The sequence below is a fragment of the Sus scrofa genome, chromosome 12 (genome assembly GCF_054392235.1).
Source record: "Sus scrofa isolate SSC_HxYL_T2T_F1_AM1 chromosome 12, Sscrofa_HxYL_maternal_Yorkshire_Landrace_v2.0, whole genome shotgun sequence".
Classification (NCBI taxonomy): domain Eukaryota; kingdom Metazoa; phylum Chordata; class Mammalia; order Artiodactyla; family Suidae; genus Sus; species Sus scrofa.
In genome coordinates, this window is record NC_139394.1 from 37,912,992 (window position 1) to 37,933,884 (window position 20,893).

At 52.2% G+C, this 20,893-nt stretch overlaps 1 protein-coding gene across 25 annotated transcripts in view; it reads left to right on the top strand.

Moving 5' to 3' along the window:
* MSI2 (musashi RNA binding protein 2) overlaps positions 1–20,893 on the top strand; it is a 438,300-nt gene that overhangs the window by 18,064 nt on the left and 399,343 nt on the right. For 3 of the 25 annotated variants that reach the window (XM_084982850.1, XM_084982855.1, XM_084982856.1), the window contains exon 1: positions 14,588–14,698. The exons of 21 other annotated variants lie outside the window; for them this stretch is intronic. The gene's annotated coding sequence lies outside the window, so the exon portion shown is untranslated. Of the gene's footprint in view, positions 1–14,448; positions 14,699–20,893 lie in introns of those variants that run through there. One more of the 25 variants, XM_084982853.1, reaches the window with a different exon arrangement.

Below are 20,893 nucleotides of genomic sequence, written 5' to 3' on the forward strand. Positions count from 1 at the left end.
CTTCGGAGCACACGTCCTGCCCGGGCAGCGTGCGTTTGGCATGCTGCCACGCTAGCATGTGGCGAGTGCCTTTATCGCCACATCATCCTGTTTGCTCAGAGCCTGTGCATTCACAGCGTTCGTCCTCCTGGCCGCCCTTCTTCAGCTGTGACCCTGGTGGATTCAGCCGAAGGTACCGCGGCATCAGTTGAATCAGCCACCGGAGTTCCTCCCCAAGCTGTAAAGAGATGATGGAGTGCGGATGAGCAAGGCCCCCTGGGCATCCCAGAGGAAAGACTGATTGTGTTTATGGGAAATGATTGCGCTCCAGGGCTGTCCAGACAAAACCCCCAAGTGTCGACAAGTGCTTCGTGGGTTTGAGCTCAAGCATCCTCCAGCATCTCCCCCTGTGCGGGGCCTTGAAAAGCCACCGAGGGACCAGCTCCTTGGGCCCTCTGGGCTCAGGTATTGACAGGAGAGTTTGAATAGGATAGTTATTCGCTCATGAGAAATCATGAGACCAGCTTGTGAATGGGGTGGGGTGAGGGGGGTCATACAGATTTAGGGCTGAACATAGTGGGAGAACAAGCTCCACATTGTAGGCCTGATCCCCCACCCTGCATTGAATCCACTGACTCTGTTATTTTTCTTCCTTTTTATGGAGGTGGTACGGCTTAGCGTTCGTTGGAGCGTGGGTTTCGGAACCAGGCTGTCTGAGTGAATCCATGCTCTGTCACTTCCCAGCTGTGTGATCTTCAGCAAGTTATCTAAATATTCTGGGAGTTCCTGTCATGGCTCAGTGGTAACGAACCTGACTAGTATCCATGAGGACTTGGGTTCGATCCCTGGCCTCGCTCAGCGGGTTCAGGATCCGGTGTTGCTGTGAGATGTGGTGTAGGCCAGCAGCCATGGCTCTGATTTGACCCCTATCCTGGGAACTTCCATGTGCTGCAGGTGCGGCCCTAAAAAGCAAAAAAAAAAAAAAAAAGTTAACCAACTTCCATTTAAAATAAGTAAATAAATATTCTGTGCCTTAGTTTGCTTATCTGTAAAATGGAGCTCATGTCTCCTCTCTGGGGGAGGATTACATGAGTTAATATTTAAAGTGCTTAGGACAGGAGCTGCTGTTGTGGCGCAGCGGGAACAAATCTGGCTGGTATCCGTGAGGATGCGGGTTCGATCCCTGCCCTCACTCAGCGGGTTTCGGAGTCTGGCATTGCCGTGAGCTGTCGTGTAGATCGCAGACCCGGCTCGGATCTGGTGTGGCTGTGGCTGTGGCGCAGGCCAGCAGCTGTAGCTCTGATTTGACCCCTAGCCTGCGAACTTCCATATGTCACAGGTAGGGCCCTAAAAAGCAAAAAAAAAAAAAGTGCTTAGGACGATGTCTGGCACGCAGCTAAGTGCTATGATGTGTGAGTTACCTTATTGTCAGGAAGTGTGAGACCCCATGGCTGGTTTGGCAAAATGACTGCCTTGGTAGTCGGAGGATTGTTTTAAGGGCAACAGTCTTCTGCTTTACTGTTTTTTTTGTTTGTTTGTGTGTTTTTTAAAACATGGTACTTGAGGAGTTCCCGTCGTGGCTCAGTGTCTAACGAATCTGACTAGGAACGACGAGGTTGTGGGTTCGATCCCTGACCTTGCTCAGTGGGTTAAGGATCCAGCGTTGCTGTGAGCTGTGGTGTAGGTTGCAGATGTGGCTCGGATCCCGCATTGCTGTGGCTCTGGTGTAGGCCAGTGGCTATGGCTCCGATTAGACTCCTAGCCTGGGAATCTCCATATGCCTAGGGAGCAGCCCAAGAAATGGCAACAAAAGACAAAAAAACAAAAACAAAAACATGGTACTTGAGAACCACAAATGAGCATGTAACCCGAATGTGTGCTTGTGTGTGGATATATATGACTTGAGTGAAAATGCATGTAATTTGGATCCAGACAAACATGAAGCTTGTGGATTGGAAGGAGCATGGCCTTTGGACTCAGAGGGACCTAGTTTGAATCTCGTTGCCACTAACTCTGTGATTTTAGTGTTTACACTTTTCTGAGCTTCCGTTCTGCACTTAGAAAACTGGATGGTAGGGTCATGGGTCTGAAGTGAGACACTGTAGATGAGCCACCTGCTGTGTGGTTGACACTTTGAACATGTTAATTCCTTCCCTCACGACTGGGGATTTTTTAAATTAAAAAAAATTTTTTTTTTTTTGTATCTTGAAACTGAGAAAGATGCAAAGTGTTTTTGCTCTTGCAGGGGATGAGCATACCTGAAAGTCAGGTGGCACATCCTGAGTGTGCTGAGCAGAGAGAAGCAGACAGTAAGAGGGGGATGGTGGTATCCTTCATTTTTCTGAATTTTTTGTTTGTTTGTTTTTTGTCTTTTTAGGGCTGCACCTGAGGCCTATGGAAGTTCCCAGGCTAGGGGTCCAGTCGGAGCTGTTGCTGCCGGCCTGCGCCACAGCCACAGCAACACGGGATCTGAGCCGTGTCTGCCACCTCCATCACAGCTCACGGCAACACCGGATCCTTCACCCACTGAGCGAGGCCAGGGATTGAACCCATGTCCTCATGGATACCAGTCGAGTTCGTTAACCGCTGAGCCCCAATGGGAATGCCTATCTGAATGTTCAAGGTTAAGGCAATGCTTTAATTTTGTCAGGAATCTTAGATGGTGTCTGAAAGCTTTGGAAGGTGGGTGTGTTCCTCTGACATGTGGTGGGCACTAGAAGGGCAGGCTGGATGGCGAAGAGGTTGGGGGGTCGCTTAGAAGGAGGGAGTGACTTCAGGGAAAGACAAGCTCCCAGCTACGACGAGGACCTTTGGGAAGAAGGGAGAACATCGGGATGGCAGGTGTTACTTTTCACAGAACCTTTTACCTGGGGGACACGGAATATGAGCTTTTGATCCATGCACCCCTGGCTCCTGTCATGTGAGTGGCAGTCCATTTAGCAGAGCTCCAGGAAATGCCTGAGGTTCCTAGCCATGGCCTGGTGGGTCCCTGGCCCTCAGATCTTCTTCGAGGGCTCAGAGAGCCCCCAGCATCTCGGGGCACCTACCCTCTGCCTGTCCTGGTCGCCTTGCTCATTTCCAGATTATTCACCTCCGCTTTATGATCTGCTGGGTGGCATCGACCCACGGGGTGTTTCCAGAAACGGGGAGCAAGATCATGAGTGGATCCTGGGCAGAGTGAGTGTGAGTGTGCAGAGGATGGAAGGGGGTGGCCCGGAGGAGGGAAATAGTAGTAGATTACATTGACTAATTATAGGGAAAAAGCCATATTTGCTGCTCCATTAAGTGATCGCTAGGCTATGAAGCAGTGTATTGTAATTAATGCAGAAACAGCAAATAAGTGTTGGGTTAGGAGTGGAGGGTCTCCAGGCACCCCTCCCCTCTCAGTGCCCTGCGTTCACTGCCCCCATCATCGTCCTTTAGAGTCTTGGGGGCACCCACCTCTGGAAGGGCTGCGGTGTGGAGTCTTTGACGAGTTTTCTGCGGTTTATCTCGAAACTAAGGACAATCTCTTCTTGCCTGATCTCCTTCAGACTCTTCTGTAAGGTTTTTTTCCTTTTTATAAATATTTTCTAAGGATGAAGGAGGAGGGACAAAGCCAGGCCATCATTGCTATTCTTGCCACAGTCATTTTAATTTCGGCACATGAAAGTGGCAGGTTACACGTCCAAGTCCATGGCGCTACGGGCCGTGTGGAGTGGTGATTGCTTTCCTTGATTTCTTGTTCAAATCAGCGGTGCTCTTAATTTTCCAGATGAAGTAAGAAGAAAATTGGAGACTCCCCTCCCGCCCTGTGTCTCTTCATCCAAGGTTTTCTGAGCATGACTCTGATTTGGAGGGTTAATATTAATTAGGCGACAGTTTAGACCTCGGTGGCTTGATGAGGGAGCTTGTGACAAACGTGGCTCCTTTTTGCATGTGGCTGCTTTGGGTGAAAGTTTCTGGGTTTAATAGCCAAGGGAATAAGTAGAGAGAGAAAGGGATGAGAGCCTGCTTCCTAAAGAGCTGCAACAGGTTCTCCTGGGCCTTCAAGGAAGAACAGAACTAGAGGCGGGCATCTGAGCCCGGAGGAAGCTCTGACTCCATCTGCCCAGCCCTGTCTCCAGCAGCTGTGTGGGGCCAGGACCGCTTACCGCTGCCTCTCTTTGCCTCAGTTTCCTTCTCTGTAAGGGAAGGTCACTTCTTGGATGTCTTCAAAGAGGCATGACTCATTTCCTTCGTTTCCAAATTGGGTGATGCTTGAATTTCTCCGAGGCCGGTGCCCTGTTTTTTGGTGCCAGGTCCCAGACAGATGCTTCGTTTTGTGCTGAGGCTCCAGGTCCTTGCCTCCAAGCCTCATCAGTGCTGACTCGGTCTTTTGGGAGAGGGTGACAGAAAGGACAAGGACGGAGAGAGCCAGGGAGCTCCACTGTCCAGTTAGGGGCGGGGGAACCCTAGCGAGGATGTGACCTGCTCGCTTCAGGAGGATTGTGTTAGAGATCTTTCTTCTTGCGGGGGTGGCAGGGGCAGGAGGGGAGGACGGCCGACCTGGGTGGGAATGTTCCAGGCGCAGTGGGACAGGCCTGGCTTCTTGTTCGTAGCGGGGTGCTGATGGGCTGAACTTGACCTCAGGCCACTTGCTTTGCAGCTCCAGGCCTCAGTCTCCTCATCAGTAGACAGAAGAAGGTTGGGGGAGGATGTGGTGGAGACCAGCTGTGCTTAGGGTTTAAGAGCACAGGCTTAAAACTTCTGGCTGAATAATTTCCTAGCTGCGTGACCTCGGGAAGTGATCTATAAGGTGAGAGGATCTAGGACCAGTATTTCCCTTACAGGGTTGTTGCTGGGATTGCCTGAGAGAGTTGGGAAAGGGCTTAGCCTGGGAGTTCCCGTTGTGGCTCAGTGGAAACAAGCCCGACCAGTATCCATGAGGACACAGGATTGATCCCTGGCCTCGCTCAGTGGGTTCAGGATCTGGCATTGCCGTGAGCTGTGGTGCAGGTTGCCAACGTAGCTTGGATCTGGTGTTGCTGTGCCTGTGGTGTAGGCCAGCGGCTACAGCTCTGATTCGACCCCTAGCCTGGGAACGTCCATGTGCCTCGGATGCGGGCCTAAAAAGTCAAATTAAAAAAAAGGGCTTAGCATGGTGTCTGAGGGGTGGTTGGCCCTTGATAGGTGGGAGCTGCTTTTACTGCAAATGGCTGCTCTCTGGTCCTACGGAAGGTGCCCGAGACATTCGCCGAGGTGTGGAGTAGACGGGCCACATTAGGAAGACCTCTCGACTTCCCATGATGACTTTCTGATGTGGACAAAGCCTCCCGCAGATGGAGCTTTGTGGTCAAGGAGGCGAGGCCTCCCTGAAATGCCTGGTCTGGGGCTTAGGTGATGTCCTTCTGGGCTGTGATCTGGCGCTGCAGATGGAGAAGGTCTTGGCGTTGTCCAGGGCGTGGGCCCTGGCTGTCCTGGGAGCCCTGCAGGGCAGAGCAAGCTGTGGGGTGGGCCCGTCTGCTTTCCCCAGCGGAGGCTGCCGCTGCCTGGGCCCCAGACGCCAGACAGCCGCATGGGCATGGGGATTGCATGCCCCCCCCCCGCCCCCCATCGCAGCCACTTCGCTGCAGGAGGAGGGAGAAGGAGGGCCAATGGCCAGGGGACGTGGAGACTCACAGTAGCTTTTGGAAGCCCACGTCTGGTATTCCCTGAAACTCCCGAGGCCTTGCTTGACTGAGGCAGGGCTGATCAAAGGCCATTTGCGATTTCAGAATGTTCTCGGTGTGTTGGTCTGTCTGTGGATTGCTTCTCCCACTGTCCTCTGCCCTTGGTGAGGTGGTTTTCAGCACCTGTTTGGCATGCCTGGTGTGTGCAGCAGGAATGTCTGAAGTGGGGGCGGGTCCAGCCCCCTTCCACCCCTGCCCCCTGGGAGTGGTGGACCTGGGGCTGTGTGGCCACCACGGTCCCATCTGCGGCGGCAGCCTGGCTGTCCTCTCAGGGGCAGGCCTGATTAGCTATTGTAGATGCAGAAGCCTTAGGAGGTGATCGTGTTATCTTTTTACTGTCATTCCCTTGAAGGGAAGGTGGAAAGAGGGAGCGTGGCAAAAAGCATCTTGAGGGGAGGGGAAAAAGGGGATTTATGCCAATGGGCACAGCCTTGGTCGTGTACTAGACAAATGCATGTCTCTCTTGGGGCGACCTCAGGCCCTGCAGGCTCAGACACCGGCCCTGCCCTCCCAGTTCCCAGGCTAGAGGGAGGCAGGTGTATAAACAAGGCAGGATGGGGCCAGTGGCCCTGCTTGGCTGGACCCTGGGCAGGAGAGACATGGGGGGCGGTGGGGGGCGGGGGGGAGGGCTGGGCACTGGGGTACAGTCCCTGTGTTTGCATCTGGCAGGGGACATATCCATTAAGCAGCTTATTACAGGATCCATTATGGGTGAACAATTACACAAGTGCTGCAGAGATGCACTGGGAGTTTCAGGGAGCCTAGTGGGGAAACCAGGTCTGCTGTCGGATTTGAGGTAGGCTTCCTGGAGAAGTACATTGAAGCTGAGCTTGAAGGGGCACGTTAGCGTGAACTTGGGGTGGGAGGGTCAGGCTGCATCCTGTGCTGGAATGCAGAGGGCAGAGGGGGAGAGGTGAGTGGGCAGGCAGGAACCTAGGTTCAAGGGTGGAGGTTGATTCTTATCCTAAAAGTGTCCAGGAATCCACCTAGGGATGTTGATCAGTTTCGAGTTTTGAAAGGTGCAATCTACATGGAAAAGGGCTTGTGGGAGCCTCAGGCAGATGGGGGGCAGGTGGTGTTTGTGAGAGGGAGTTGACCATCTGACAGAGTTCTTAGAGGTGAGTGGATCTGAGATCCGTTCGCGATTTGAAGCAGCAGCTTGGTGGTCGCCGGTGCCCGAGGGAGGCACAGAGAGGACAGACGAGCTCGGCTCTGGGGGTGAATTTAACCTGTTGTCTGGAAACCTGCACACTCTTGCTGATGCACCCCATTGGTGCACTTTATTTGGGGGTGCTCCTTTTTAAAACATTAATTTCTTAAAGTATGGCTATGGAGTTCCCATTGCGGCTCAGCAGCTTAAGGAGTATCCATGAGGATGCGAGTCCAATCCCGGGCCTTGCTCTGTGAGCTAAGGAATCCAGGGTTGCCGCAGGCTGTGGTGTCGGATGTGCCTTGGATCCTCTGTGGCTGTGGCTGTGGTGTGGGCTGGCAGCTGTAGCTCTGATGCGATCCCTAGCCTGGGAACTGCCATATGCCACAGGTGTGGCCCTAGAAAGACAAAACAAAAAGTATAGTTGATTTACAGTGTTGTGCCAGTTTCTGCTGTCTAGCAAAGTGACTCGGTTATACGCATTTGTACTTTTTAATATTCTTTTCCTTCAAGGTCTATCCTAGGTGGTTCGCTGTGCTGTTCCGTAGGACCTCATCTATCCTTTCTAAATGTCATAGTTTGCATACTAACCTTGCGTTTGCTCTTGTATGCTTATTTATTTATGAATGACATGCATGTACGGCTGTGCCAAAATACAGGGTACCTCCAAGGCAAAGATGGACAGAAATAAAAAAGAGTGAAAAAAAAGCTGAACACAAATCAAAGTTTTAGTCTCTCCCCCCCCCCCCCATATCCACCTTTGGGGATCACAGCTTTAGGCCATCGGGAGCCATGCGTGAGTTGTGGGGTAGGTGGCCTGGTCTGATGGATGTTGGAGAAAGAGCCCCCTGCAATCCAAGGGCTCCGGGATGAGTTCTGCAAAGGCCAGGGGTCCCTAGGAAGAACCTGCACAGGCTTGTCACCGCGTGTGGCCTGGAGAGTCGGGTATGACACTGCGATGTCATAGCCCCCAGAAGTGGGCCTGGCAGTGTCCCAGGAGGTGTGTGAGGGCTCCTTGGGGCTTGGCGTGTGCTGGTCTGTGGGTGCTCGCCCCAGAGGACGACGTGGCCAGGCTGGTTCCTTGGTGGTGCCGTGGGTGTCTGTCCTTTTCAGTCCAGAGGGCTGAAGGCCACACTGGCTCGTGAAAAGCGGCTCTTATGTAGAGAGCGTGGCATGAGGAGTGTAGGTTCTGGTCCCGGGACTTCTGCCACCTGCAGCGCCACCCCAGCCTGTCCCGAGCCCTGTTCTCTCCCTGGTGTCTGCTGGATGGATCCTAATACTTCCCTACCCAGCTCCAAAGGCTGAAAATGATAACAGAGGAAGCTGGCTCTCTCTCTCTGCCTCACGTGCTCTGGGACAGAGCCTTTTAGCCGCTAAGTCCTGCTGCTCCCTCTCGGGCTGGCTTCTCCTGGGCTGATTCTGCTCCCTTCGAGCAGAACCCAGGCTGGGATCTCGCCTTTAGAAAGCCTTGTTGCACCACAGACCGCGTTGCCGTCTTTCCCTGCTCAGCAGAGGCCTCGAGCTGTCTTTGCATGTGAGCGGTGAGCAAATCAAAGGTGAGCCGTTCTGCCTCCATGAGGGCTTTGGTGCAAAAAGAACCTTCTGGAGTAAAGCTCCTCCACATTGACTGACAGCCGCCAAAGCTGCCCAGCAACAGAGCTGCTCCGTGGGGCAACTCGGGAGAGACCAGGGCCAGGAGCAGACAAAGGAGGCCTGGAACGGAGGTGGAGGAGCCTGGCGGAGATAAAACAACCTGGAAACGTGTCTTCCGTTTGGGCGTTCTGTCCAGCCAGGTGGAGGTGGCCCGCTGGGGGACATCAGCATTGGCAGTTTGTCCCCGCCGTGACTGCTCCGGCTTTCTTTCCTCCGAGATCAAAACTGGCAGATGAGGCGTTACCGCTGTCGGGCTCGGTTGCAGGCTGTGCGGGTGTCCCTTGCTCGGTGACCTTGGGGTCTCGTGTCTTTGCTTGGGGTCACCGGAGTTCGTTTCAGCTGCAGTGTGTTTCGAGGCTGTGGTCAGAGGGATGGAACCGCCCACCGTAGGGCTTCCAGAGGCTGGCAAGCAGCCTGGAGGCCCAGTCCCGTGGGTCCCAAGATACCAGGAGTCTGGAAGTACCTCTTTGCGAGCGAGCTTTGTTTGCTCCTCCAAGGGGCCACCTTTGCAGCGGGGTTCGTCTTGCACAGAGATGAGGCAGAGGCCTGCAGGACGCCTGCCCCCCGCCGCAGGGTGACCAGGCAGCGTGTGTGTGGCCTGCTCGTCTTTCAGGATTGGAGGGTGCTGCTTCATGTCAGATGAGTGTCGGGGACGCAGGATCACAGGATCGATTTTTGATGACAGCCCCCCCACCCTACCCCCGTTTCCTCTCTCCCTTCCGCAGAAGCAGCCTTGCGGGGAGGCGGGAGGGGTGGGCAGAGGGAACATATCTTAGCCAGTCTCGGTCCTGTCACAGTAGGTAGACGTGCCTTGAGAATCCTTCGGAAGTTTTTATAATTGAGTCCTTTGCCTTGGCGACAAGATATTACTCACCTTCTCTAAAGCGTTTACTTTATGCTCTGTGGACGGAGCGGGGAGGGCAGGACTTTTTTATTTTTTTAAGAAAACAGGTCCTAGAAGAGGCCAGTGGTCCAGGGCACTTGGGTGGCTGGCTGTTAATAATCAAGCCTTCATAATTGATGATTCATAATTCATTAATAATTTATTAATAATTTAGTGATCTGGCTCCTGGAGTGGCAGGCAGCCCTTCTGGTGGGGATGGTTCTCCTTTTGAAAGAACAGGCTCACCTTTAACTGCAAACGGCTGTGACAGGAGTCGTATTTAATTTTCAATTGCCCATGTCCTGCAACCCTCTGTTACTCTTTAAACAATAAAATGTTTTTCATCTTCCCGCAGCTGTGTTCTCTGTGGGGGGGGGGGGGGGCTTGCCCCTCCTCCCTCCACTTCTTCTCCCTTTCAAACTCGCTGGGGTTTCTGGAAAGCTCGCCCTTCCCCTGGGTGTGGAGTCCCCACCTGTAAACTCCAGAGTGAGTGGCTGGGAAGTTTATAAGCAGAGGGGTCAGTCAGTTATGTCAGCCCCTGGGGCCAAAGTGCTTCCTCTCTGGGCAGAACCCAGACGTTGATTTGTGTCCCAGACCCTTTAAAGGGCCCCTCTTGTCTTTTTCTCCTGGTTCCCTGCCCACCCAGCTTGGGGTTGGGGGGGGCGTTGGGGGGGGGGCTTTGATTTGTCTGTGATAATCAGAACCAGATTTCGGCTCCCGATCCATTATAGATGTGTTTTGAGATGGATGCCAAGCCTTAAGCCACTTAAAGAGCATGTGAAAATGTGTTTCGCTATAAAAGAAAGAAAAGCGGAGAGAGGGAGGAGAAACAGTGACGTCCCAATCCCCCCCAAACCAAAAAAAGTCTCGAAAGGACAGCACACCACGACGACGACGACGACGACGACGACGACAGAAACCTCCATCTAGACCCCGGAGAGGTCGTGGATGGGAAGAGAAAATTGGGCTTCAGCGTCAGTTTAGTTGGTGAAGGCTGGGAAAGGGTGGAGGATGTGTGTGGCTGTCCCCGCAGGAGGATGTGTGTGGCTGTCCCCGCAGCGCAGTCTATGGGGGCAGGGGCGCGTCCCTGGAGCCCCGGGGACTCCTAGCTGAGGTGGCAGATTGGTGGGGGTGGGGGGGCCCTTCACCGTGTGCCCAGCAGGCTGCGTTCCAGTGCAGGATACCCAGGAGTGAGAAAATATTGATTGCGTGGTATTTGTAAACAATCTTTAAAGGAAAGTGTTGCCAACAAAAATAGCCAACTTCAGGCGATTCAAGGATGTGCCGGGAGGCTCCCAACAGGGAAGTCCATTGCTCTGATGTTTTAGATCAGCCAGGCTTCAGGCTTATTTTCCTTTTGAATTCTAAAAGGGGGCCTGCAGGAGTTCCTGCTGTGGCACAGCGGGTTAAGAATCCTACGGCGGCGCGGCGACTTGGGTCGTCGCCGAGGTGAAAGCTCGGTCCTTAGCTGCATCCCCAGCCTGATACAGTGGAAGCAAATCCGACTAGGAACCATGAGGTTGCCGGTTCGATCCCTGGCCTCACCCAGTGGGGGTTAAGGATCTGGCGTTGCCGTGAGCTGTGATGTAGGTTGCAGATGAGGCTCAGATCCCATTTTGCTGTAGCTGTGGATGTGGTGTAGGCCGGCAGCTGTAGCTCCAATTCGACCCCTAGGGAACCTCCATATGCCATGGGTGTGGCCCTAAAAAGCAAAAAAAAAAAAAAAAAAAAAAAAAATCTGGCATTGCTGCACCTGTGGTATAGGTCAAAGCTGTGGCATGGATTCAGTCCCTCTGCCTGGGAACTTCCGCGTGCCTTGGGTGTGGCTGTTAGGAAATAATAATAATAAAATAAAATAAAATAAAATAATAAAATAAAAAGGAGCCTGCAGGGTTGAGCTATGTTGGGGCATTGGTTTCTTTTCGTCCTAGTCGCCTGACTTGTCTCTCTTTAATGAAAGTGCTCTCTTGCTCTGCCCTCCAACCCCGGGGGCGGGGGGTTGTCTGGGTGCTGCCTGGCTGTGAGGTTCCAAGGTGGCCCTCCTTTCAGTTGTCCTTAAGGCCAGGCCTGTGCTTGTGTCCACCCCTCCTCCTACAGTGTTTGCAGTTCAGCTGCTGGCCCAGAACTTGCACTCATGTGTCTCTCACTCCAAACAAAAAATAAACCTGTGTGCTCTAGGTATGTATTTTAGAGGCGTGTATGTGTGTTTTTTTCTCTTGACAAGTTTGTTGCCTACAGCTGTTCAGGCACAGCTGGTTTGGAAATCTGGAACATATATATATTTTTAAGTGACTGGGGGTAAGGCTGGTTGAAGGTAGCCATGGGGTGATGTGGCTTGACTGTAAAAACGTGAAACACTCTGACCCCACTCTTTAAAGGAAGCATTTATTTAAAATATTGTGCAAGACAGCTATTGAGAAGAAGAAAGTTTTAAAGTTTGTGATTCCTTGTTTATCCCAGTGAAGGGTTTTTTTGGTCCCTACAGAGATGAGAAGTGGGGGGGGCGGGCGTTGCTTAAAGATGCTCTCTGCCCTCAACCGGGGGAGGTGGCTGGCTGCATGGGAACGGGAGCAGAGGGGTTGAGAAATCAATGCCTTTTTTGTTTGTTTGTTTGCCTGGGCTAGAGGAGTTGGTAACAATTTATTGAAGTTACTGAGCTGAGCTGGATTTGTTTTTGCCTTATCTCCTCCCCTTTTCTAAGAGCCTTGTAGGAGGAAAGGAAAGCAAAGGTTTCCGTGGGAAGATTAGCTACGGTTTCTCAGAAGTTTCTTCTTTCCAACTTTTAAAAGATGATTTGCATCCCTCAGCCGGGCCCTGCCTTCTCAGATAAGGATTCCTCCACGTGGTGGTTGGAGCCAAGCGCCCAGGGTTGCAAGAGGGACGGAACATCCTATATTTTCAAGGTTAGGGAGCAGCGAACTTTCAGGGAGGTGAGCATCCGGGGAGGCTGGGAGCATTCTTTGGGCTCAAGGATACCCGTTTTCTCCCCTCCTTGGAGAAAGCCTTTGCTTTTGTTTTCTTTTGCTGCAGTTGCTTCTTCCAACTGCTTAGAGTAAATAGATTAACAAGCTGGCACAAACCAAACCAGTGAACCCATGATGAAGTTTGCAGAGGGCATAAGCAAAACTCTGTTCAGGAGCCCAGTTTTTACATGGTCACGGGGAACTGCCATCCCTCCCTGCTTTTCCTCATACTTGCAAATCAGAAAAAAGAATCTCACACACACAACAAAGAAGAAGGGGTGACAGGACTCTTTGCAGGACTGAGGCCCAGAGGAGAGTATGCATAGCTTTGTGCTGTGAAGCGGCCTTCCCATAAAACCCGTAAAACCGTTTGTAGGAGACCCATGTTGTGCGTGGGAAGCTGCTGTGTTCTTAGTCGTTGTTTTGAATCCTGTGGTGTAGAACTGAACGCTTAAAAAGACTTAAAGGAACATCCCCCCAAAGAGGTCTTCCTGAGGATATCCGCATAAATGGAACCGTTTTCCCAGTAAGCATCATTATCTTTTTAGAATTTTTTTTCTTCCTTTTTTTTTTTTTTTTCGTCTTTTTAGGACCACACCTCTGGCATATGGAAGTTCCCAGGACAGGGGTCGAATCAGAGCTACAGCTGCCGGCCTACACCACTGCCACAGCAACGCCGGATCCGACCCGCATCTGCGACCTACACCACACAGCTCACGGCCACACCGGATCCTTAACCCACTGAGCAAGGCTGGGGATCGAACCCGGAAACCTCATGGTTCCTAGGCGGATTTGTTTCCACTGTGCCACGACGGGTGGGGGGCGGGGGGGACTCCAAGAAATATTTTCTTTATTTCTTCTTCCCCCACCCCCCAGCCACCCCCGCTGCATATGATGCTCCTGGGCCAGGGATCAGATTTGAGCCATAGTTGTGTCAATCCTGGATCCGTAACCCACTGTGCCAGGCCCGGGATGGAACCTGCATCCTAGTGCTCTGGAGACTCGGCCGTTCCCAACTCTGCCAGTCTCGTTGTGCCACAGCAGTAGCTCTGGATTTTCTTTTTTGAAAATTATTATTATTTTTTAGCACATGAAACTTTTTTTTTCTCTTGGCCAGATGCAACTTTCTTCTTCTTCTTTTTTTTACCTTTCCTCGTATCCTTTTTTTTTTTTTTTTTTTTTAGGTACTTTCCCCATAGAGGATATTCCAGAATCCCAGGTAGAGTTCCCAGAGCTGTACCATCCGTTCTGTGTACAATACTGTGCCTGTGCCATAGAAAGAGTTTCTTTTCTCATTGCCCATCAGTTAACAAGGCGTCTAGCACTTGCTATCAAGCCCTTCTGATTTCCCGAACAGGTGTTTGGATGGATGAGGGGTTATATTAAAAAAAAAAAAAATACCGAAGGATGCCTTTTGTGCCAGGGATCGTTACCTTTTCATCCCACCTGGAGGCGGTGCAAGTGGAGACCCAATCTGTTTTCTATCCGTGGCTTCTTGATGAGGGCAAGGGAAGGGTCGTGGCTGTTTATATCAGCCCAGTAGCTTTCTCTCTCTCTCCCTCTCTCTTTCCTTCCCCCCCTTTTTTTTTCCTTTTCCCTCTTTTGCTTTTGACTAATGCCTAACTCCTGGTCCTGTTTCCAGGATAATGGGGAGAGTAATTTCCTGGGGCTTAGCAGATCATGTGGCTGTCGTTTCACTTGTCTTTGCATTTAAGGAAACAAGTTACAAAGAGATTTTTTTTTTCTTTCTTTTTCTAGAGACTTAGCACAAACAAGTGTTTGAGGGGAGAAAACTCAGAAGGTGGTTTGTGGCGATGCCCCCACCGCCACCCCCACCTCCTTGTGTCCTTGCGTTTTCCTCGAGGGTCGCTAATAAGAGCTGCTGGCCTAAATCAGTGTCTCCGAGAATCATTGATTTACTAATTGCTCATAATCGGCCCTGGCTTCCCCCTCCTGCTGAGAGCACTTTTGTTTTTCACTATTCTGCAAGGAATTGGACGGATTTCTGGAGTGTTTAAGAGGTAGCCAATAAAAGAGTTTGGCGCGCCGCTGTTGCCAGCTGTGCTTCTCAGAGGTGACCATGCCTTGGTATCCGGGCTCCATAAACAAGGGGCTGCCAGTGACCTTTCCCAAGGTTGCTTGTCTGATGGCGAGTGGATTCCCCAGCCCACTGGGGGCCTTAACGTCATTTATTCCTTTCCTAAGGCAGCGTGACCTCCCAGTAAACCTGCCCCTCCTTTTTTCTTTTCTTTTTTCTTTTTAAGGTTTTTCTTCTTTTTTGAGGAAGGCCTGTGATGCTATGAACGGCCCTCTGAGGACTGCTTTTGCGACGTCCCATAGATTTTGAGTGGTTTGTGTCTTCATTCTCATTTTTCTGCAGGTATTTTTTTTTTTTTAATACTTTTATTTATTTATTTATTTATTTTTGTGTTTTGCCATTTCTTGGGCTGCTCCCCAGACATATGGAGGTTCCCAGGCTAGGGGTCGAATCGGAGCTGTAGCCGCCAGCCTATACCAGAGCCACAGCAACGCGGGACCCGAGTTGCGTCTGTGACCTACACCACAGCTCACGGCAATGCCAGATCCTCAACCCACTGAGCAAGGGGATTGAACCCGAAACTTCATGGTTCTTAGTTGGATTCGTTAACCACTGAGCCTCGACGGGAACTCCTCCAGGTATTTTTTAATTTCCTTCTTCATTTCCTCATTGACCCATTGGTTTTTTTAGTAGCATGTTGTTTAGTCGCCATGTAGTAGGTTTTTTTCTCATTTCTTTCCCTGTGGTTGATTTCTAGTTTCATGCCATTGTGGTCAGAGAAAAGACTTGAAATAATGTCTATACTCTTAAATTTGTTGAGGTTAGCTTTGTGAATTCATGTAGGTGGCGGGTTAAGTTGTCGATTTGTGATTTTCTTTTTTCTTTTTATAGGGAACACACAGAATTAGGAAGGGGTGCGTTTTGGTAGAGAACAGGCACCTTTGGGGGGAGACCAGGATCGCTCATTAAAACGCCGAGGTCGGGGGAAGCTTGCTATGGAGCACGGGGTCCTGCAGGGTAAAAACACGATGCTGGGTGACAAAGCCGAGGCCAGGACAGGGGCTGGCCTGGAGAGACTGCAGAGATTATTGGAGCAGTGTTTCTCTTGGCATTGGGACTAATAATTAAAAAAGCAGCCACCTTCACTCCATAGACATGGTCTCTGTAGTTCTCTGCAAATAAGTGGTCTCAAAAAAAAAAAATCTTTTTTTTTCCCTTTTCCTTCCTTCCTTCTTTTCTCTCTCTCTTTCTTTCTCTCTCTTCTTCCTTCCTTCCTCCCTTCCTTCCTTCCTCCCTTCCTTCCTTCCTCCCTTCCTTCCTGCCTCCCTCCCTTCCTTTCCTTCCTCCCTCCCTCCCTCTCTTTCTTTTGCTAAACCTTCATAATAAGACCCTTCCCACAGGCCATGTGAGGAGGCTGAAGATGGGTCCTTGCTGTGTTCAACACTGCTCCCTCTGGGAACATCCACGTGGGTCCCCTGAGTATTTTAGGGGCTGCTGAGCTTGGGAGCCTGGTGGTACCTGCGAGTGGGTGCTGTCCGATTGGCTGGCTGATCATCCCCCCCATCCCTCGCAGCCAATCCTGGGGGAGGGGGTGTGGCCAGGACACAAGCACCCTAGGGGAGATTGTCAGATAGCAGCCAGTGTGCATGGTCCAGTCCTGACCCAGTTTACCCAGTTTCTCAGTCCCAGGGCCTTGGATGTGGGTTTCCCCTGGTCCCTGCGGGTCATCTGCTTCTGTTCAGCTCTTGTTGGTTAGTGTCTGGTGTTTGATCGTCTGCTTTGGGTTGGGTGTCCAAACACAGGTGGGGGCTGGGGCTTCAGCACAGGTCAGAGGCCCCCCCCCGGGTGTTTCTCGGCTTTTCAGCTCCTACCTGGGGCACTAGAGAGCCCTCTGCCTGCCTTGTTAGACTCTCACACATGTGGGGGTTACACACGTGGGGGTTGCACGCGCGGCCATCCTGGGTTTCTCGCCCTCCTCTTGTGAGTTACATTGAGTCAAAAGGGTTCCCTCCCCCTCCCTGCCCAGGGGGCGGGAGGATGTATGTTTCAGCGGGTTGTGAGTGACATCAGTTCGGCTGGCCCTACTCTGCAGAGTCAGAGTGCCCACGACGGTGCCCCGTGTGAGAGGAGTACGAGGGTCCTGCTGGGCCAGCTTCCTGACGGACCCGACAGACCAGACAGAGGCGGTCAGGCTCTCCCCTTCTGGAAACAGCGGTAGGACTGGGAGAGCCGGCCCAGGGTGGATTTGGGGCTTCCCGCATCCCCCCTGGGGTGGGGGCACATTTGGCAGAAGAGAGGCCATGTGGTTGTGTAGATAGGGCCTCTCTTAGAGCCTGTTCTGGGATTGAATCCTGGCTGTGTGACGTGGCCAAGTTACACGCCTTCTCTGAGCCTCCTGTGTGTCGTGTCCTGTCTAAAGTGAGGCTAACAGATGTGCCTGGCAGTTGTGGGAAGGACGCAGCTTCTTGAGCGCACCTCGCACAGTGCTTAGCATTCAGCAGGTGCTTAGTCAGGGCCCGTTGTTCAGCCGGGCTGGACCCAGCTGTGGTGATTGGAAAGACAGGAGGTTGTGCAGGTGACAAAACCTTCTAGCAGTCAGTTAATTTTGCTGATTTGGACGGAGGGGCCACAGGGCGCCGTCTGGGCTTCCAGGCCCTGAAAGGTCAGTCGTGCTGTCATCGTCCCTTCTCTGCAGACCCCCCACCCCACCCCCACTCCCTGGAGAACTGCTGCATTACTGTCCCAGTCCATTCAAGACAGCGTCTGTGAGGTCACCCCCTTTTCTCTGACCAGACCCTGGGGGAGATGCTCACCGTGCAGACCCTCAGCTTTGGGCTCAGATTATAGATCACTCTGGTTTGGCTTCTCATTCTCGTTGGATTTAGCAGGGCGCGGTGGGAGAGGGTGGTGACAGAAGGAGCAGGGGCCGTGGGGAGATGAGGGGTGCAGGTGGGTGCAGGTGTTAAATTCCCGTGTTCTAGCCCAGGGTTCCTCAGCCTCGGTGCTGCTGACATTTTGGGGGCGGTGGGCGGCCTTGCGTGTATTGTAAGAGGTTTAACCTCATCCCTGTCCTTTACCCACTAGAGGCCAGTGGCCCCCCTTCTGCAGGTGTGACCCCTGAGAACGTCTCCAGATGTTATATCAGTTGTTTCCTGGGAGGGACAGTTGAGAATCACTGGTCTCACCCCCCCCCCCCCCCACCTTGCAAGGTGGCTTCTGGGCAGGAAAACGAGGAAAGGATTGCCTCTGTTTCCAGGTTCTGTTCTGCGTGGGTTTGAACCCGCCCAGTGAAATATTCAAGGAATTTAAGAGCGGGAAGGCGCCCAGGCCAGGCCTTGACCCGGGCAGACCGCTCTGTGCTCAAGTGAAAGGGTCGAGGGAGGGATGCCCCCCCGCCCCCCCATCCCGTGGAGCTTTTCACGGAGAACCTCTTTTCAGGCCTCCAGGAGTTTGGTTACTAGCTCGTGAGTCTGATCTGCCCTCCCATCCTCTGCACACACGCATTCATCACTCAGGAGCAGGCCCCTCTGTGTGCACAGAATGGACTTTTATTTGAAATGATTCATTACCAAAAAAAAAGTTTCACTTGCGAGGACGCTGCTGCCGTCTCTCCTCCCCTTTGATTCCTTCTCTGTCCTCCGTAAGCTGAGCCTGGAAGGGGGTGTCTGATGAGACTGGTTGGCCAGGGATTTTCCTAGGCTCTGATTAAAGGCAAATTATCAAATGGAAGTTGAATGTTGCTGCTGTGCTTGTAAAAAAGTCAGTTGTGTGCCATAAAATCCATCACAGCTCCCTCGGTGAGAAGGAGGAGGGCCGCGAACTGTTTAGTGATGTTCGTTTAGTTTCTGACGGCTTGGCTGCCATGCCTGAGAAAGGCAGCCCGTCGGCACAGTGGGCTGCGGTGTTTGCAGCTTTGGGTAAGCGAGTGAACCAGAAGCTTGCTCACCGTGATCCGTGGGAAGCTCAGAGACGAGACCTGGGTGGTGCCAGCATGTTGCCAGGCAGTAGCTTTAGATATTGAACTTGGGGGAACCAGATGGCTTTATGTGCTGCATGGAAGGGGTGGGGGGGGGTGCTGATGTCTCAGCGACTTCGGCTTCCCTTTTATTTAGAACAAAAGACCCTTGTCCAGTGGGAGTTGGTGTGGGGATCTGGGCTGCAAGAAGCAGTGTGGCCCAATGGTTAAGAGCATGGGCACATGGGTCTGAAGGTGGGACCCTGGACAAGTTATTTAATCTCCCTGTGCATCTGTTTCTTCATCTGTAAAATGTGGTGAGAGTCCTTGTACCTGCTTTGGGTGGTTTAAGGAATTAATGGGAGGGGAGGGCTGAGCCTAGAACCTGATGAGGAGTTAGGAACCTACTCTTACTTAGATGATTAGTAGTATGTTTTTCTGGAAGGAGCGATCAGCCTTGCTCCGGAGGTTTAATGACAGTGAGTGGGTTTCACACGTCAATGTGCAAAAAAATCACATGGGCTTTTCCTTGGATGTGTTGAAATCAGGCCCTCAGTTGAGGGGCCCAGACGGTGCTGATGCAGTAGGGTGGGCATGCAGGGTCTGCAGAGAACTTTGTGACTCCTCCTTTTTTTTTAATTGAAAAAAAATTTTTTTTTTGCATTTCATTTTATTGGAGTAGAGTTGATGTACAGTGTTGTATTAGTGTCAGGTGTATAGCATATACATTTTTTTTCAAATATAAATATATATGTATTTTTTCAAACTCTGGAGTAGATTCTCTTGTGCTATACAGTAGATTCTCATTGGGTGCTTTTTTTTTTAGGGCTACACCCGTGGCATATGGAAGTTCCCAGGCCAGGGGTCGAATTGGAGCTGCAGCTGCTGGCCTATGCCACAGTCACAGTAACGCAGGATCTGAGCCATGTCTGCGACCTCCACCACAGCTCACGGCAACACTGGCTCCTTAACCCACTGAGCGAGGCCAGGGATCGAACCTGCGTCCTCATGGATACTAGTCGGGTTTGTTAACCACTGAGCCTCGATGGGAACTCCCTGTTAGGTGACTCCTTAACGGCAGCGTTTCCCGGATTCTCGAGGAACAAGAGTCCCCAATGCCATCACCACATCCGTCTTCCCCTCGGATCATCTAGAAACAGTTCTGTGCACACCTGATTTGGGTGCTGGGTGGGCGCGATGGGTGTGGATGGCTCAGGCTGCTCCTCTCTGCTCCTGGGCAAATCGAGTCCTGCCTGCACCCTCTGAGGGCTGGGCCGGCACCAGCAGCGGTGAGGTGAGAGAAGGTTTGTCTGCCGTGTCCTGTGTCTGGCTGAGCCCGTGCCCCACGCCCCGTTCTCCCTTTGCCAGTAAGAGCTCTGGGCCTGTTTCAGTGGGTAACTAGTATGTGTGTGTGTGCGTGTGTGTGTGCACACGCGTGCAAAAGAAAAGATCAACACGTTTTGGGGAGTGTTTTAGGAAAATAGCAAGGAGCCAGTTGCCAAGATTTGCTTCTATGTTTCTTTTCCTTTGCTTTTTGCTGGGTGCATGTGTGATCAGCATCCCGGAGCGCTCGGAGATACAGCTTTGCCTTTTCTTACCCCAACTGTTCCTTCTTACCGCGGAGAGGCTACAATTCAGCACCAATAATACTGAGCAATAAATAACCCGGAGAAGATGAATAGCCTTGTGTGGTGGTAAATTAAAGTTGATTTATTGCACATAATATATACAGGTGCTCGTAATGTAATTAAGCAGGGAGGCTTTTAATGCTGCAGAATCTGAAAGAAGACCCAAGAAAATTGGGTCTTAATAAGGCTTATTGAAGTCACAGCTAAACATGCTGCTTAGGACCATTAGAGGCGGCTGAAAGATGGATCGACTGCTCTGCTTTTTCTCATGTGTGGAGGTGACACACCTGACCCGTCGTCGTTGTCGTCGTCAGCAGGGCACGCACCGGAATTGTTCTCCCCGCACCAGGAGGTGCTGTCTCCGCACCCTGGCCTCGCCCCTCTTGTGACCAGCTGTCAGGTGTCTGGCCGTCGAACCGGCTTTTTCCAAGTGCAGGGCAAGGTGGCCCGTGGGTGTGGAACTCGTGACCACAGCCCCATCAGCATCCTCTTCTAAGACCCGGGACAGGCAAGAGAGGGTTGGTAAATTCGTAGACGGAGGCCACCTCCCCCCGATTTCCCCCACTGTCAGCTTAACACGGTGCTGGAGTTGGGGGAGACAGGGATGAAAACAACAGGCAGAGTAACCCCCCCCCCCGCCCCTTCCTCATCAGGGCTAGTGGGCGGGTGAGAAGGCTGTGACGGAGGCTGAGGCCACAGGACAGAAGAGGGGCCAGCTCCCTAGGAGGGGCATCTGTGGGGAATGGGTCGGCGGGGGGGGGGGGGGCTGCCGTGGGTGCAGGTAGAGCCGTGGGGCAGCAGCCCCCAGGGGAATGGGTGCTGGAGGGAGGGGTCAGGGTGTGGGTGGGAGAGGAGGTTGGATGGGTGGCTTGGGGGCAAGAACAGAAAAGATGTTGCCAGCTGAGATATGGGACTGCAAAGACCCAAAGGCAGTCTGAAATCCCGCTGGCCTGT